This window comes from Triturus cristatus, chromosome 11 (assembly GCF_964204655.1).
Source record: "Triturus cristatus chromosome 11, aTriCri1.1, whole genome shotgun sequence".
Classification (NCBI taxonomy): Eukaryota; Metazoa; Chordata; class Amphibia; order Caudata; family Salamandridae; genus Triturus; species Triturus cristatus.
Window position 1 is genome coordinate 985,260,458 of NC_140594.1, and position 18,210 is coordinate 985,278,667.

The following is an 18,210-nucleotide window of genomic DNA, read 5'->3' on the forward strand; positions in this document are numbered from 1 at the left end:
CCCTGGAGTTAGAATAGTAATGTTTACCCCTATACTATCCAACACTTACCCTACTGTTGCACCCCCTGGAGTTAGAATAGTAATTTTTACCCCTATACTATCCAACACTTACCCTACTGTTGCACCCCCTGGAGTTAGAATAGCAATTTTTACCCCTATACTATCCAACACTTACCCTACTGTTGCACCCCCTGGAGTTAGAATAGCAATTTTTACCCCTATACTATCCAACACTTACCCTACTGTTGCACCCCCTGGAGTTAGAATAGCAATTTTTACCCCTATACTATCCAACACTTACCCTACTGTTGCACCCCCTGGAGTTAGAATAGCAATTTTTACCCCTATACTATCCAACACTTACCCTACTGTTGCACCCCCTGGAGTTAGAAAAGTAATTTTTACCCCTATACTATCTAATACTTACCTTAAATGCAATTAAATATTATGCGTTGTAATGGTATGCGTTGTAATGGTAGTTTTTAAAAATGCGTTGTAGTGTCATGCGTTGTAAGTGTAGTGCGTTGTAATGGATTATGCGTTGTAAAAAATGCGTTGTAAGTGCATGCGTTGTAAAAGTGTGCGTTGTAACGTCATACATCCGAGGAGTAACCTTCCAACCAGAGACGAGAGTAGAAGGAAGGATCTCGATAGGAACAGAGAGTACAAGGAGCCAGTCTGCAGCTAGCGTAAAGGTCGAGAGAGATGTGAGGTTACCGGATGCTCTAAAGGTACCGGTCACGATTGGACCTATTGTTTTGATTTATCACCCAGATTCAGAGGAGGTTGAGAACCCAGAGCAGACAGCCGAAGGGGTAAGGAGAAAGGTCACAGGAAGTGGCCTAATGGAAGGAAATGGCTTAGGGGGTGGAATGGCTTGGGCTCCAAGAGATTGGAGTATGCCATTGCCAGCCATGTCAGATTCATCTGGGAGTCAAGGAGAACAGAGACCAGAGAGGCCGAGGTCTCTGATGGAGTCGAGATCAGATTTACGATCATGGGTACCACCAGTGAGAAATCAAAACCCAGCAGTAATGACAGCAGAAAGAGAGCGGGTTACTTTCATGAATCGGTCTGCTCCGATGTGCATACCAGAAGGGAGTAGGTCGCAGGAGCAAGAATGCGAGGACAGCGATAGAGAAGGGGCAGACTGTAGAGAAGTGCTGAGAGGAGCTATGAAAGGGGGGATGATAGATGTAGTAAGGTTAAAGGCGGAAGTGGATGAGATAATAGGTGGCAACTTACCCCTTGACAGAATATTAATGTAGGGACCAGATGAATTACTCTTCGTAGCGAAGGATGTGACTCGGAAGGCACGAGCTGCACATGAGAAATTGTCAGAATTGGCTAGGCGATATGAGGTGGATCTGTCCAAGACTAAAACATTGCAAGGAAGTCATAGGTTGCAGTACAGTGACAAGGAACTGGAGGAGAAAAGGGTTGCTGGACTGAGGTCCCACAGTAGAGATCTGATCGTAGCTATGCGTGTATGGATGATGCTTGATAAATGGGAAGAAAAATGGTCCAAGAAGAAAACCTCTAGGGAAGCGATGGCAGGGACCCCACCTCTGGGTGGAGGGGCGACAAGGATAGGAAACTTCCCTTTAAGGGAAGTGCAGAATGGAGGATATGTACATGTACCCAGGAGCAGGGGTGATTTGGCGGCGTTTACGAATGATTTTCCCCGGCTTAGGGAGAAGCCCGCAGAGTGGTACAAGCAGGTTGACCGCTTTGTAAAGATCTCGAAGGTATTATGGATTGATCTGAATACCTTATTTGATATTGTGGTTCCGGGAGATTTGTGGGCAGCATGCAAGATTGCCGTTGATTGGCCGACTTATGAGCCCGATAAGAACATGATCACGAATGGTCCATCACCGCTAGTGATGAGGAAGTACGAGCAAGTGATTACTTGGTTGAAGTCGAAGGTCTCACCACAATATATCGATTGGGTGAAGATAGACAGGACAGTGCAGGAACCTAAGGAGACGGTACATGAGTTCTATGAGAGACTCTTGCAGGCTTTTAAGCAGTACAGTGGTCTAGATGCGTTGGACACGAAAGACATGGGACAGTTTGTCTCAAAGTTTGTGTTGGGATTGAGGCCGGTGGTTAGTCTCATGATACAGCAGCATTTGATTTGTTGGCAGAACAAGCCGGTTGATGAGATTTTACGGTACGCCAGATATTGCACAGATGAGTTGAATCCAAACATAGGAAGTTGAAAGATAACTTGATGCTTGTTCAGATGCAAACCGCTCAGGGACAGCCTAATGGGGGAGCATTGGTAAGGAGGCAGGGAAATTATCAGGCGGGAAATCAGAATGTTCAGGGGCAGGGAAGGCCAAGACCAATAGACCCTAGAATAGGTATGGATGTGGTGACATTGAAAAAGACCACAGCATGTCATCAGTGTCACCAGGTTGGACACTGGAGACGCGAGTGTCCCCTGAACCCATGGAATCAGATACAGCCGGAAGGAGAAATAGTTCAGGTCCCTGGGACGGAGGCGGTACCGACAGTGACTAGACCTAGAATGATAAAAGCGGGGACTGGTGTTCCGCAGGTGTAGGTTCCCCAGCCACCCAGAATACAGAATGTACAGCAGGGAGCTCGAACTTATTTGCAGATGCCAATGTTTGAAGTGAGCGAGGGAAACGATACAAGCCTGTTGGCACGATCGTGTTCAAAGAGAGATAAGGATTGCATGCTTAGAGCCATCCTAGAGGTAGATCAGAGAGGACCCTTTGTGGAAGCAGATCTTGACGGTCACCCCACAACCTTTTTGGTTGATACGGGGGCTACCAGATCGACTATAAGATCGGCAGTGGTTCCAGGTTTAGCTCTTTCTGGGCAAAGTATCCAGGTTGTTGGTGTGGCAAATAAGAAACTGATTAGTCTACTGACGGAGCCAATTCCAATCAGGATAGGAAATTTCAGTGATCGACATCAGTTCGTGGTGTGCGATTCTAGTCCGGTTTGCCTGTTAGGGAGAGACCTATTGTGCAAGCTCAACTGCACGATCTACTGCACCCCGAAAGGAGTGGAGGTACAGACGAGAGACGATGATGCGACCTTTAAGGTTGCGAACCAGCGTGTGTGTGTGGAAATGTACCCAGCATTGACAGTGGAGGAGCTTCCACTTGATCTGAGGGACTCAGTGTCTATCGACGTATGGGACCTCAGTGGTGAGGAGATTGGTTTAGTCAAGGGAGTAGACCCAGTGAAAATCCAGATTAAACCAAACGTAGAGTTTCCAAGGACACCCCAGTATAAGTTATCTCCTGAAACTATTGCAGGGATTAAACCTGTGATTGAGTCTATGATCAGGCAGGGAATACTAATGGAAATTATGTGTAGCCCATGTAATTCGCCTATCATGGGACTACAGAAACCAAGCGGGAAATTCAGGATTGTGCAAGATTTGCGAAAAATAAACGAAATAGTTGTTCCATGTTGTCCAGTGGTACCGAATCCATCTGTGATCTTATTTCAGATCCCATGTGAAGATGAATGGTTCACAGTGATTGACTTGTGTCAAGCTTTTTTCTCGATTCCTCTACATGAGGAAAGCCGTTTTCTTTTTGCATTTCGGCTGAAAAATCGTGTGTTAACGTGGTGTCGCATCCCACCGGGGTATACCGAGAGCCCATCTATCTTTAATCAGATCTTGAAGAAAAATCTCGAAGGTCTTGTGTTGCCACAAAACTCTGTTTTAGTGCAATATATTGATGATCTGCTTGTTGCGTCGGAGACGGAAGACGCCTGCAGAATTGATACGGTTGCTCTGTTGAATTACCTGGGAGTGAATGGTCACAAGGTGTCTCCAAATAAGCTGCAATACTGTCTGAGTGAGGCACAGTACTTGGGGCACCGGATTGAGAAGGGCAAAAGGAAGGTGTCTCCAGATCACATTGATGCGATTCTGAGAATGCCGGTTCCCTCGACTCAGAGGGAAGTCAGAATGTTCTTGGGAATGGTGGGCTATTGCTGCCAGTGGATCCCAAATTTTTCCTTTGAAGTGAAGCCTTTACAGTGGCTGACGCGAAAGGATGTGAGTGATCTGGTACCATGGGATGACGATAGCTTAAGGTCATTTTTGAGGCTGAGAGAAGCTTTATGCAGCGCGCCAGCTTTGGGAATGCCAGATTATAACAAGGCATTCGCCTTATTCTGTTGTGAAAAGGAAGGTTGCGCATTAGCAGTGTTGACTCAGAGTCACGGAGGTGTCCGTAGACCGGTTGCCTATTTTTCAGCTACTTTAGATCCAGTAGCTTCTGCGTTGCCCGGATGTCTCAGATCCGTTGCTGCAACAGGTATCAGTATCGAAAGATGTGAGAGCATTGTGATGGGTCATCCGCTTACTGTTCATGTGCCACATTCTGTTGAATTGTTGATGACCAGGACTAAAACACAGCACCTCACAAATAATAGGTTGACTCGATATGAGCAAGTTATCCTTGCTGCAGACAATGTGACGCTGAAGAGGTGTTCTGTTTTAAATCCTGCTACACTGTTGCCTATTCCAAATGTAGATGTAGATGAAGATTGTGAGGACCATGATTGTCTCAATGTTACTGAACTATGCACCAAACCGAGACCTGACACTGTCGATGCACCCCTCCCAGTTTCAGATGAGATTTTCTTTGTGGACGGTTCATGTTTAAGAGACAGTGTTGGTCGATAGAGAGCAGCGTTTGCTGTGTGTACCATCACTGGGGTGGTTGAAGCCGCTTGTCTAGAAGGAGTATACTCCGCACAGGTGGCTGAGCTTATTGCCTTGACCCGTGCCTGTTTGGCCGCTGATAAGATCCGTGTGACGATTTACACGAATAGCCAATATGAGTTTGGTGTGGTTCATGATTTCGGACAGCTATGGTCCCAGAGAGGGTTTATGACATCTTCTGGTTCACCCATCAGAAATGGGGATTATGTACGACAATTGTTAGAGGCATTGCAAGGCCCAGAAGAAATTGCTGTTGTTAAATGTTCTACACACACTAAAGGGAACGATTTTGTATCATTGGGTAATAATTACGCAGATGAAGTTGCTCGATTTTGTGCAGAACAGGGATGTAATTTTACTGAGAACCATGTTGTGAAAAGCGAAGAGAAAACAGAATACGATGTGATGTTAGCTATGGCAGACTCATGGGAGGAACTGAAGCGGTTGCAAGATGGGGTCTCTGACCAGGAGCGGGACAGATGGATACAAGCTGGATGTGAGAAGGGAAATGTGGATGTTTGGGTTTCGAACGATGGACGAGCTGTGTTGCCGGAATGTTTGCTGAATCCCATGGCGAGGTTGATACATGGTGCTGTACATCTTGGCAGAGATGCAATGATGCGAGTGTTTCGTCAGACATGGTACAATCCGAAGTTTCGTATGTTAGCTGAAGCTGTGTGCCAGAGGTGTGTTACATGTCAACAGATGAATGTAGGAAAGAGGACTGCTGTGATGTTGAGTCACATAGGTAGGTCAGGTGGACCTTTTAATAGAATGCAGCTGGATTTTATTGAAATGCCGAAGTATAATGGGTTGAGGCACATATTAGTCATAGTATGTGTCTTTTCCAGGTGGGTGGAGGGTTACCCGACATGTAGGTGTGACGCACTCACTGTAGCTAAGTTACTATTGAGAGAACTAATCCCGAGGTACGGTTTTCCGACCTCTTTTGAATCAGATAGAGGAACGCATATCCACAGTGAAATCATGAAGCTGCTTTGTGCTGCCTTAAATGTAGACCAGAGGTTGCACTGCAGTTACCAACCAGAGGCTTCTGGGATTGTAGAGCAAGTGAATGGGACTTTGAAAGCCCGAATGGCGAAAGTGTGTTCTTCGACATCCTTGAAGTGGCCAGATGCATTACCTTTGGTTCTCATGAGTCTCCGTAGTGTCCCTGATAGGAGGACTGGATTGTCACTAAGGGTGGGCGTAGTTCGCGAAGTAGCACTTCGCGAAGCTACGCAAAGTGAAGTTCGCACTACGCGAGCTACGCGTAGCACTTCGCGAACTGCGTAGTAACATGTTCGCACTGTGCAAGATGTTGTTTTCAATGATTGCACAGTGCGGACAAGCAACCGGCACTGTGCAATCATTGAAAATGGCATCTTGCACAGTGCGAGCTGTAGTTTTCTGCTGCTCGAGTAGATTTTTACTCGAGCTTCAGCTTTCTCAACGCGAACTGGTAGTTTCTCATCGCGAGCGGTCGCGAGCATACGCGACCACTTGCAATGAGAAACCTGACCTCCTCGCGTTGGGAATCTCGCCGGGAGGTTAATTTTCCATGCTCGCGATCGCCAACTTGCAGTTGCTGATCGCGAACAAGGAAAAAGTCTCGCCGGGATGTCATTTTGCTTGCTCGCGGTCGCCAACTTGACGTTGAGGACCGCGAGCAAGCAAAAAATGACCGCAACACTACGCTACGCATGTTCGCACTGTGCTACGTGCAGTTCGCGTAGTGCGAAGTAGCGCGAACTTCGCAAACTACGCGAGCGTAGCGTAGTGCTTCGCCCAGGCCTAATTGTCACCCCATGAAATCCTCATGGGAAGGGCGATGCGATTGCCAGCAATACCTGCTACTGCTTTGATTAATATAACTGATGATATGATACTGGACTATTGTAAAGGCCTGGCTGACGTGGTCCGTTCTGTGTCTCAGCAGGTGCAGACAGCAACGGTTCCAGCTGCAAGCGACATGTGCCACGACTTGTGCCCAGGGGACTGGGTATTGGTGCGCAAACACGTGAGGAAGAGTTGCCTGGATGCTCGCTGGCGTGGGCCGTATCAAGTTACATTAATAACGAACACAGCAGTGAAGTGTGGAGGACTTCCGAACTGGATACATGCCTCCCATACCCGTAGAGTTCCAGCACCCTTGGAAGAAACAGCCCCTCTCTAGAACGAAAACCCAGCTGAGGTGGCAGAGTCATCTGAGGGGGCAAGTCAAGCTGTAGGGGTTGCTGACGCAGCTGGTTGTGCACTAAACCAAACTGAAAGAGAACGTGAAGGTAACATCGAAACAGACTCGGAAGAAGAAGAAAGGGTTGCAGTGGGCAGTATTGAGTCGAATCCTGCGGAAGAAGAAAACAGTGCACATGGTACCAGTAGGCAGAGTGGAGGTGCCACGGAAGCAGGAAAGGTCTGGCCCGTGAGTCAAAGACAGGGAAACCTGAGATCAGTACCAAGAACAGATCTCCCCAGTTTCTGAAGAATCAGAAGCAGAGCAAGGTGACGAAGATCAACCCCAAGGTGCTCTGAGACGATCGAAAAGAGCAAGAGTGTCGTGCCAGAAGTACGCCTCACCAGAGTGGGCATACTCAGTGACTGATGACAGGTTTACTGACCACGGGACGGCTGACATCGATCACACTGGTCAGCAGTTCTCCGTTTCCGAGAGTGGAAGTCTTGTTGAAGATCCCAGGGCTGGAGATCGAAGGAATATTGACCATCAATATTCTGAATCCGCCACTTCTGAGCATCATCCGTGGTCTGATTTTGGAAACGCTGGACTTCCCAACTTTTGCAGTTATACCAGCTCCCCAAGAACTGACAACCCTCAAACTTGAAATATTGCAGGGGGTCCTACAGCTGTTGGGACCCACAGTTATTCTGGACTGATTGAAAATTGCTGTATATAAAGCTCGAAAGAAGATAACCTAGGCCCGAGCGGAGGAAGAATAAATTTAGGGATTTTCCTTTGGAAGGCAAAGAAGAGCTAGGGAAGCCTTCCAGATCTAAAGAAAAAAGAATTTTTGAACTTTGCTAGAGGTTCCCCAGTTTAAGAGAGCAGCTGAACTGAATGGCTGGATGAGAAAGAGACTTGTGTCAACAGAGACTGTACTGAACATTGAGAACCTTTCAAAGATGGCGGAACCTGGAAATGCACACCGTAGAGCCAAAATAGTGATAGGCACACTGTTAGGGGTAGTGATAGCCGTTATATTTGCAGTAGTAGTGACTTCATACTTGGTGGCCCATAGACAGGAGGGGGAGGTTCAGGGAACACCCACACCTACCACTCTAGCACAGGGAGGGGTCACTATTAGAGATCAGAGAGCTCAGATGCTTGAGGAGAGTCGTATGTTTCATGTAGATTTGTCTAGAGCTGACTTCAAACTCAATGCTTCCGCAAAGCTGTTGTACGAGTATGTTGATGCGATGGATGCGAAAGATTGTTATGTGTGCATGCAGTTGATTGCTTCAGTAGACGGAGGTATTAGATACCATCACCTCCCATTGACATATGGGATTTCTTGTAGCCTATTGCTTAGTTTGTTTTATGACAGGAGACAGTTCGAGTATTTCTTTTAAAATTATGATACAGTACTTCCTGAAGTTCCGGCATACAAGCATTTGAATAAGTATGACTATTACAAGTCAGAGGACAGACTTCGGAAGTATTTCATACCGACTGTGAAGCTAGATACAGCCTATGCTCATAGACATAATTTGACATGCTGGTTTTCCAAAACAGAAAAGAAGTTCATAGGTCAGATAGAGGATAGGTATAGAAAGCTGACCCAGACACGAGATACAGGAGATAGTCCAGTGGATTGGACGGATGAGGAGAGATTGCATAAATCTAAGGGAAGTTATGGACCAATTGCATTAGATGAAGTACAGAAGGGAAAATTGTGTATTTCCCGTCCTCAAACTCCTAAGGAGAAGGTTCCAGTGGGACAGGGTACGTGTGATCATACTTTTACCATGGAGGACTCTGCTAAGAACTTCTTGCAAGGCCCGGTACAGGTGATTCAGACTGTGTGTTATGTATGCGGGAAGAATGCATATGTGAGATTGCCTGCAAATTGGTATGGTGCGTGTTATTTGGCTATCATTTTCCCGAAGATTTATCATGCTGAAGATTTGAATCTACTAGAGACGGGACGTCATTCTAAAGTGCGTAGAGCTGTAAGTGCAGGAGCAGTGATTGGTGATATATACGGAGCGACTATACCTAGTTTGGGCGTGGTCCTGAATGATGTGAAAATAAGAAGGTTGGCGACTGTGGTGGATGAATTGTCAATGAATTCGGCGAGGTCATTGTTGTTGGTGAATGGAGAAATGTTGTCGATATGGAATATGGTTTTGCAGAACCGACTTGCGTTAGACGTATTATTGGCAAAAGAGGGCGGAGTCTGTAAATTGCTGAAGATTCAGGAATGTTGCACGTATATTCCAGACAATAGCAAGGATTTGGAGAAATACATAGATAACATCACCACAATCCATAAAGAAATACTAGATCTGACAGAAGAGAATGTGTGGAAAAAGATTGGTCAAGGATTTGGTCGCGTGGGAACTTGGTTTGCGAACCTGGGAATGGGATTTCTTGGATCTGTGTTGAAGCCAATAATAATTGCTGTGGTTTGTGTGATTTGTTTGTGGGGACTCGTAAGGGCATGGAAATGGTACAGCGGGACTAAGGCCGAAAGAGCCCTCAAAGCGAATGAGCAGAGAATGGCGAGAATGCAGGACCGTCAATATCAGAATCTTAAAAGGATGGAAGAGATTCGTCAGAGTGGAATGGTAGTAACTGCCGTTTACATTAGCTTCTTATTCCAGGAGAAGTGAGAAATGATGGTGTGATGACAGTTGTCATCTAAGGGGGGAACTGATGTAGCGCCTACAGGGTTTGAAAATTGTAGGGGTGCATCATATTCACTGTTAGTTGGCACCCGCATATAATCAATGTATACTTAGATGTGTCATGCGAAATGTATTAAGAAATGTATCAGCTATGTCGTAACATAGAAGTGTTAGAAATGTGAAACTATATTGTGAATGTATTCAGTAAATCACATGATGATTAGTTTTCGTTCAATGCAATGTATTAGTTAAACGTGGGACATGATTAAAATTTACTCATGTAGGTCGACCATTCATGTATGTGAAAGTAAAGTACTAATGCTTAGGATGTGATTTAATAGCGTGTTTAATCGAGTAGAGGCCTGAAAGCACATATATCGTCGAGGAGAAAGGCTTGTTATTTTCTTATGTTAGCTGAATGCGGTAGGCAGCAATGATTTATTCTAGTAGAGGTTTTGGGCTGCAGTAAATTGCAAAGTTAACAGATGCGAAGTATTTCTCCATCCCATGATCTCACCGCAGGTGCAAGGACAGTTGGTTCGTTATTAGAAAAGGTCTTTGTCTAAGAATTGAATTATGGGGGAAGCCAGACATGGGAGTACTTTGGAATGTGCCAATCGCAACTCCTCGTGAGGACGGTGTCTGGGACTCAAGGCCAAGCTGATGGACGATGGAAGATGGACAGCGCTCGATGGAAAAGTACTGGAAGAAGACCTTGTCGAGGAGGTGTGCCTGAAGGCGTGTTCTATGTTTCGGGGTTTTGTATTAGGGACAGTGCCCCGAGGGTGGAGAGCAGAGTTGAGGGAGAACAGAATAGACCAGAGCAGAGAGAAGAGTCGGGCGAGGATCTAGAAGGAATACTTTAGATCGAACTCTCACTAAGTGAAGACTTCTTACGGAGTTTCACTTCTGACACCTTTTACGATTTCTTGGGTCTTAAGGGAATGCTAAGTAGGGATGACATCTAGCATAGAGTAGGGACAGAGATGCTTTGGATTAATGATTCCTAATATTGACATTGGCTTGGCAGTTATCTACCTCATGCTTTTAGAAGTTGTACTCTTGTTTATATTTAGCCGAATGCGGATTCTTCGTAGAGTAGCATTTGTGTTAGTGCCTATTTACCTGTTGTGCCTTGTACTGAGGTGCCTTTATCTGCAGATGTTTATGTTGATAATAAAATCCCGAGAACACTAGAGATTGAGTTTCGAGTCCTTAATTATGTCAAATTGCGGAAGGTATTCTCTGATAATTGTGTTCGCTCCCTCCACGCTATTGGGCAAGTAAAAAGGTTCACTCGACCAGAGTGGGTTCTTGGAGATAATTGGAAACAAGAAATTGGGCCCCAGCACACCACTCAAATTACTTTCATATTTCACCATACTAATACACCACTAATCCTTTATGGGTTTTCAGAGTAGCATGCTTCAACACCCCATCAGGGTTAACAAGCGCTATATAAATACAAACCTTATTTTCCTCTTCTATCCGTCCGAATCCAAATAACTGACTAACCTATCCACCACTTTAAAATTACTTGCATGTTTCACTATACTAATTCAACACTAATCCTCTATGGGTCCTGGAGTAGCGTGCTACTCGCCGAAAAAGCACTTCAACGTCAGGGGTAGTAAGCGCTATATAAATGCAATTACAATCCAATCCAATATTTAGTGTAGTGGCTGAGTTAGGAATATCTTTTGCTTCTAAGTAATTATATTAGCATTTTTCTGTGACTCGAAATGTTATTGGTTTCCAGGGACTGCTTTACCCCTCCCGCCCCACTCGGCTTCTGGAACGTAAAAAGCGTGCACAGTCTAATGAGTAATTACAAGCGAGCCGCAGTTCGCCCATGTGACACAGGCTGTCATGGACTCTACATGGTTTATTGATTCCGGTGGCAGGAGGCAGCCTGTTAAAGAATGATAGCGCGGCAGTTGCTGAATGTGCCGCGTGTCTCTTCTTTGCGAGTGGAGATCTTCCGTAGGTCCAGGCTCACTGTTAAACCCAACATTAAACCTCCTGCAGGATGTAGAGGTGGCCCCATGCCTCCCATGCCTCCCGTGCCTCCCGTCCCTGTTGCTCCTCATCTAGCACCCGTCCAGAGCACCACCCCTGATCTACCAACGGCACATAAAAATGAAAGTCCGCTCTGCGACAGCCTGCAACATCCCGTCGAAGAGGCCAACAGCAGCCCCAGTATCCAAAGGTGAGCAGAGCTGCTGAACACGAGTAAAGAGATGAGCCTGAATTTCAGGCGTAGTGGGCCTCCTACCATAGAACTTGGTATACACACCCAGAGCACTGTAATATTGCACTTTCCCATTCCCCGAACCAGGCATACTGCAGCATCTTTGCACAGACAGGGCTTAGAGAACAACACGTCACACAATTGCAAACCACACTGCAAACAGACTGGATCCAGTTACAATAAAGCCATAGCAGTATAACTTCACTGTAGGCAATTTTTTGTGAGACAAGTTTAGAATATGAACAGCTCTGGCTATCAAAATGAATTTAATAGGCATCAGTTTTAAAACACCAATGCTAAATATAAGTATCTACAGCACATACTGCCTGGTAACTACCTACTGCGACATGGCTTGGTCCAGTGATTACGTTTTCACCATGGAACCATGGTTCTTAACATCTAATTGGTTCCTCTCTTCAGCTAAATATGTTGGAAATAAACACTGTATTTTTAAGGTCGTCAGGGCCCCGAATAATGACATTTCCCTTGGAAGGGCTACCCCTTGGCTTGTCATCAGAATCACTGCTTCCCAGTTGTGGACAAGTTGAAACCATGGAACATGGTTTTTAATCCTGGCCACTCATTTGGACAAATTGTGTGTATACGTATAATTATGCTCCCTTATGGTGTTTTGTGGGTATAGAGAATCAATGTAAAAGCTGCTTGTAATCGCGTGGTTAATATAATGGACTGTATATTATACAACATAGGGTAAATTTGAAGTGCACAGTCTCACAGTATGTTTTCCAGGATGCAACATGGTGGTAAATGTATAGTCTTTGCAGCAAGTAGTGAAGTGCGGCAGTGTTGAGGCTGCCAGTTTAACAAAATGTTTGAACTTGGGCAAAGTATACTCTCACTGTGCCTCTGTCCACTAATATGATAATATGTGAACCCTTTGAAACTGGCCAACTGGAAGAAATAAACAGCAAAGGCATGTTCCCAGTACTGACCATCATTATGCTTTACATTTACATATTCAGGCCTTTTTAACTGCAGGAGTCTCTATTTCCATCACTATAGTGGATTTTGCTCATGAAGCAACACTGCAGTTTCCATCCTTTGCTACAGCACCTCTCTTTGAACCACCAAAGGGTACCTCTTTTAGAGCTCTTAAAGGGCTAAACGAGTGAGAGCTGCTTTTGATTTTTGAGGGTTGAAAGTGGCTAGAAACGAAAATGTGGCACAATGGGTGACCCGTTGTGCCTCTGGGCAGTGGGACAGAATCCTCAATTGCAGGAAAACCTCAATAGTGCAGGACGGTTGGCCCCCTTAGGCTCACAGCCCGTTGTAAAGCCTAGCACGCTATCCTGAGCTTTATAGTACTATTAGGGTTGGAGGTAAGACCACAGAACTAAGCCCCAGAGCACTTAAAGACATTTCTTGAGCCAGTTACACAATTCCGGAACACAGTCTGGCATGCTACTTCTGAGTCTATGTAGACAGCAGCAGTTAGGTCCAGCTACAACAGGAGGCATAAAAACATACTTATTTTTATAACTATGCCCAAGCTGTCCACCAATCACTTTTTTCCCCACTTATTATGCATCCAGAAAATGTATAATAACATACATGAACTATAATTTTGTGGTACGATGTACAGCATGTCACTCAGACACACAGTTGGGCAAACAGGGCAAGTCCCACAGCTCCCTTTTCTGTTATTCTTTAGCATTAAACATAGCTGTAGGTACACCCAGCCAAAGCCAGGCACACAGCTGGGCTTGTTTTTGGGCCTCGAGGAGATATACTTTTTTGAGCTGCCATCCCGTTTCCTGGTTCGTATGAGTAAACCCCCTGCCGACCTGCCAACAGGGCACCTTAGGTGACAATTTGTTTGGCACATGATTTAAATAGAAGTGACTGAGCAGACAGCACCTCAGACAGATGCATCCCAGAATGTATAGAATTACTCACAAGGAGCACCAATTTGAGCAAAGTGTGCCAGAGTCGAGCATCAGACACAAGCACTAGATAGTGACAAATTCCATGCCTCAACCATCCATCTATTATTAGCCAACCTGGGGAATCACCCTCCGCACTGTTCTGAGCCATGCTTCATATCGCACATGAGTAGTGTGCACCTGCCACATAAAATTGTGTACAATTGTGTGAATCTGCTGTTTTAAGAGCATTGTGTTCTTTTTTTACCTGGGGTCAATGAGCAGTTGAGGATTACTGGGCAGTACCCTTCGTAGGTACCATTGCTTACCTTTGCTGATACAAGGGCACAATAATGGCACACTCCTAAGTGAATAGGCAAAAAACTACCTCAGTGTAGCAGGACGATCAGATGATCAATCAAGACTTACTCCTGGAGGTGGAGGGGTTTAAAGACTCTGATTCAGTGTGAGTTATCACTCAATGTCCAGTCAGTCCTTCACTTTAGAACAACAATTATTTTATTAACAGGTATGTAAAAAACGTGCATCCAGAATTAGGATAGGCAATGAAATCCAGAATGCTTTAGCAAAATTGGAGCCTGAGTTGAGACCTCAAATATATGTATTGATTCTTCGCACTAGGTGCTATGTTTTCTATTAACATTTAGCCATATGGACAAAATTATTCTTTGGGGCAGCGTTGGATTGGTAACGCAGGCACTCTCAGCAATGCCCGAGGGACCGGTATCACAATTCCAGCTGTGGGCTGCTTTTTTAAGCAGTCTGGGGGGGTGATGTATGCGGTTTCTTAGTTGTTCGATGCCGCCAGCGGCCCAATGGGTGCCTAAGTGCCCTTTCTGGAGGTAGATGGGCTCTCATTACCTCCCTTTTATGAACGGCAGAGGTGTCACTCCCTTTCTCTCGCTGGGTCGGCCCATTAATATATGCATATTGAGCGGGGGCAGAGGGCCTGAGCAAAAGTGGCCTTACTTGTATTCAAGTGTGTTTCACCAGTGTACACTAATCCTGCATTTTTTTTAACCCCCAACCCCCTTTTTTATAACAGTAGGTAGTTCTGGTTAGGACATAGTTTCTGTGTCTCTTTCTGCTCTCGTCTTCCCTCTTTCTGTACCTTTCCTGCCTGTTTTTACCCATCACTTGCCTCTTTCTGAACCTGTCTTGCTTCTTTCTGCACCCCTGTTGTCTCTTTATGTACCTCTTGTGCCTCGTCCTGCACTTTTCGTGCCTTTTTCTGCACCTCTCTTCCCTCTTTCTGCACTTCTGTTGCCTCTTTCTGCACTTCATTTTCTTTTTTGTGCACCCCTGTTGTCTTTTTCAGCACTCGTCTTCCCTCTTTCTGTACCATTCCTGCCTGTTTTTGCATCTCACTTGCCTCTTTCTGCACTTTTCTTGCTGCATTCTACACCTCCGTTGCTTCTTTCAGCAATTCTCTTGTGTCTTTTTGCACTTCTCTTGCCTGTTTCTGCACCTCTCTTGCATCTTTTTGCACCTCTGTTGGCTCTTTCTGCACCTCACTTGCTCCTTTCTACAGTTCTCTTGCCTCTTTCTGCACCCCTGTTGCTTCATTCTGCGCTTTCCATGCTTCTTTCTGCACCTCTCTTGCTTCTTTCTGCACCCCTGTTGTCTCTTCATATACCCCTTTTGTCTCTTTCTGCACTTTTCTTGGCTTTTTAAGCACATCTCTTCCTTATTTCTGTATCCCTCCTGCCTTTGTCTGTGCCTCTCTTGCCTCTTTGTGCGTGACTGACTGTGTAAGTGAGTGATTAAATGTGTCTTACTGAATGCATAGGTTAGTGACTGATACAGACATTCACACAGTTTAGTTTGTCAGTTGGTGCATACGCGGTTGCATGGGTTGGCGAGGAGCTAAATGAGGGTCTATATGGGTTATTGATTGGTTGTCTGAGTATCTGTATGGGTGCCTGAGTGTCTGTGTGGGTGGGTGGGGGTGTGACTCTGTGCATAGATGTGTGAATGGGTGATTCACTGGGTGGATGTGTTGAAGAGTGCATCTGTGAAGGGCTGTATGGGTGGGTGAGTGTGTGTATGGGTGTGTTGGTGAGTGAATGGATACCTCAGTGATACATGTGTGAGTAACTGCATATGTGAAAGGCAATGTATGTGAGTCTTGGAGTTTATAAAGGACTATATGTGAGAGTGAGTGATTGTGAGAGTGGCTGTATGGATGAGTGTGTGCTTGTATTAGTTATTGTATAAGAGTGTAAGTATGTGTTAGTTTATGTTTTTTACTATGTGAGGCGGAGTGTGTATAACTGTATAGGTAAGTAAATGGGAGTGTGATTGATTCTTTGCATGACTAGGTGTTTGAGTAACTCTATGTATGAGTGGCGGTGTGTGTGTTTCTGTATAGATATGTGAGTGCATATGATAATGCCATATTGATTGTTGACTGCATGTATGAGTGACTGTATGGGTGAATGAGTAGATGTGTGTGTAGACATAGGAATTAGTGAGTGGGTATGTACTAACTGGTATTGGTGTGCCTATGGTTTCGAAAATGTTGGTCTGTATTTTAGTGTGGGTGTATCAAAGGTTATATTAGGGTATGAGGAGGTGCATCAGATTATCAGTGATGTCACTGACCATGTCATGAATGATGTAATATGTGACGTCATCAGCAGTGCATTGCTGGGTCGCGAGTTATAGTTAGCTGAACTAACTATAATGGATGAATTTCTCTGGTTTTGTACGAGTGAAATGTCCAACTAACTATAACGTCCCTGAAACCTGTGATTTTTCACTGAATTTCTAAGGTTTTTTAAATACTAATTTTTAACTATAACGTCCCTAAAACCTGTGTTTTTTCCAGTGAATATCAAAGGTTGTTTTAAATGCTAATTTCTAACTATGCCTACAAAGGTAGGACATGTGCAGAAAGAGGAAGAAAGGCACAGAAAGAAGCAAGAGAAATGCAGCAAGAGGCAACAGAAGACCAGAAAGACGAAGAAAGGTGCAGAAAGAAGCAAGAGATGTGCACAAAGAACCAACAGAGGAGCAGAAAGCGGCCTTGTTGCAAAGTCATCCTGTGCCCCCAACTTTTTGCTGACGGGTACTGGTGGTAACTGACTCTGACTACCAGGAATGGAGCCAGTGCTATGCTGAAAGACACTTTGAAAACAGTGAAAACACCTACATACACTAGGGTACACTATGGGTTGGGGTACCCCTGTGAATGGCATGACCTCCCCTGTATGGCCCTAGCACATAATAGGGCTGGGAGATTAAAACTACCTCTAACTAAGAGGTGCAGAAGGGGGCAAGAGAAGTACAGAAAGAAGCAACATAGGTGCTGAAAGAGGCAAGAGAGTTGCAGAAAAAAGCAAGTGAAGTGCAGAAAGAGGCAGGAGGGGTGCAGAAAGAAGGAAGAGAAGTGCAGAAAGAGGCAAGAGAATTGCTGAAAGAAGCAACAGAGGTGTAGAAAGAAGCAAGAGAAGTGCAGAAAGAGGCAAGTAAGGTGCAGATAGAAGCAAGAGCAGTGCAGAAAGAACCAACAGAGGTGCAGAAAGAGGCAAGAGGGGTGGAGAGAGAGGCAAGAGGGGTGTAGAAAAGGGTAGTATAGGTTCACAAGTGACTAAACTATCTGAATGTGTGTATCAGTATGTCTGATGTGTAAGCTGCTGCATGTGTTGGTCAGTAGCTACATGAGTGTCTACATGGGTTATTGATTGGTTGCCTGAGTATTTGTATGGGAGACTGAGTGTGTGTGTGGGTGGGTGGGAGGTGTATGACTCTGTGCATAGATGTGTGGGTGGTTGATTCACTGGGTGTATGGGTTCAAGAGTCATGTGGAACAGCTGTATGGGCGGGTATGTGTGTGTATGGGTATTTTGGTGAGAGATTGGATGTCTCAGAGGTACATGTCCAAGTAACTACATATGTAAAAGGCAGTGTATGTGAGAGTTGGACTATATAAATGACTATACGTGATTGCGGGGGCAGGAGTTATAGTTAGCTGAACTAACTATAATGAGGGACTTTCTATGGTTTTGTACGAGTGAAATGTCCAACTAACTATAACGTCCCTGAAACCTATGTTTTTTTCAGTGAATTTCTAAGGTTTATTAAATGCTAATTTCTAACTAGAACATGCCTGAAACCTATGTTTTTTTCAGTGAATTTCAATGGTTTTTTAAATGCTAATTTCTAACTATAACGTGCCTGAAACCTATGGTGTTTTAAGGGAATTTCAATGGTTTTTTAAATGCTAATTTCTAACTATGCCTACAAAGGTAGGATATGTGAAGAAAGAGGAAGTAAAGCACAGAAAGAAGCAAGACAAATACATAAAGAGGCAACAGAACGATGAAGAAAAGTACAGGAAGAAGCAAGAGATGTGCAGAAAGAACCAACAGAGGAGCAGAAAGTCCTCCTGTGCCCCCAACTTTTTACTGATGGGTACTGGTGGTAACTGACTAACTAACCAGGACTGGAGCCAGTGATAT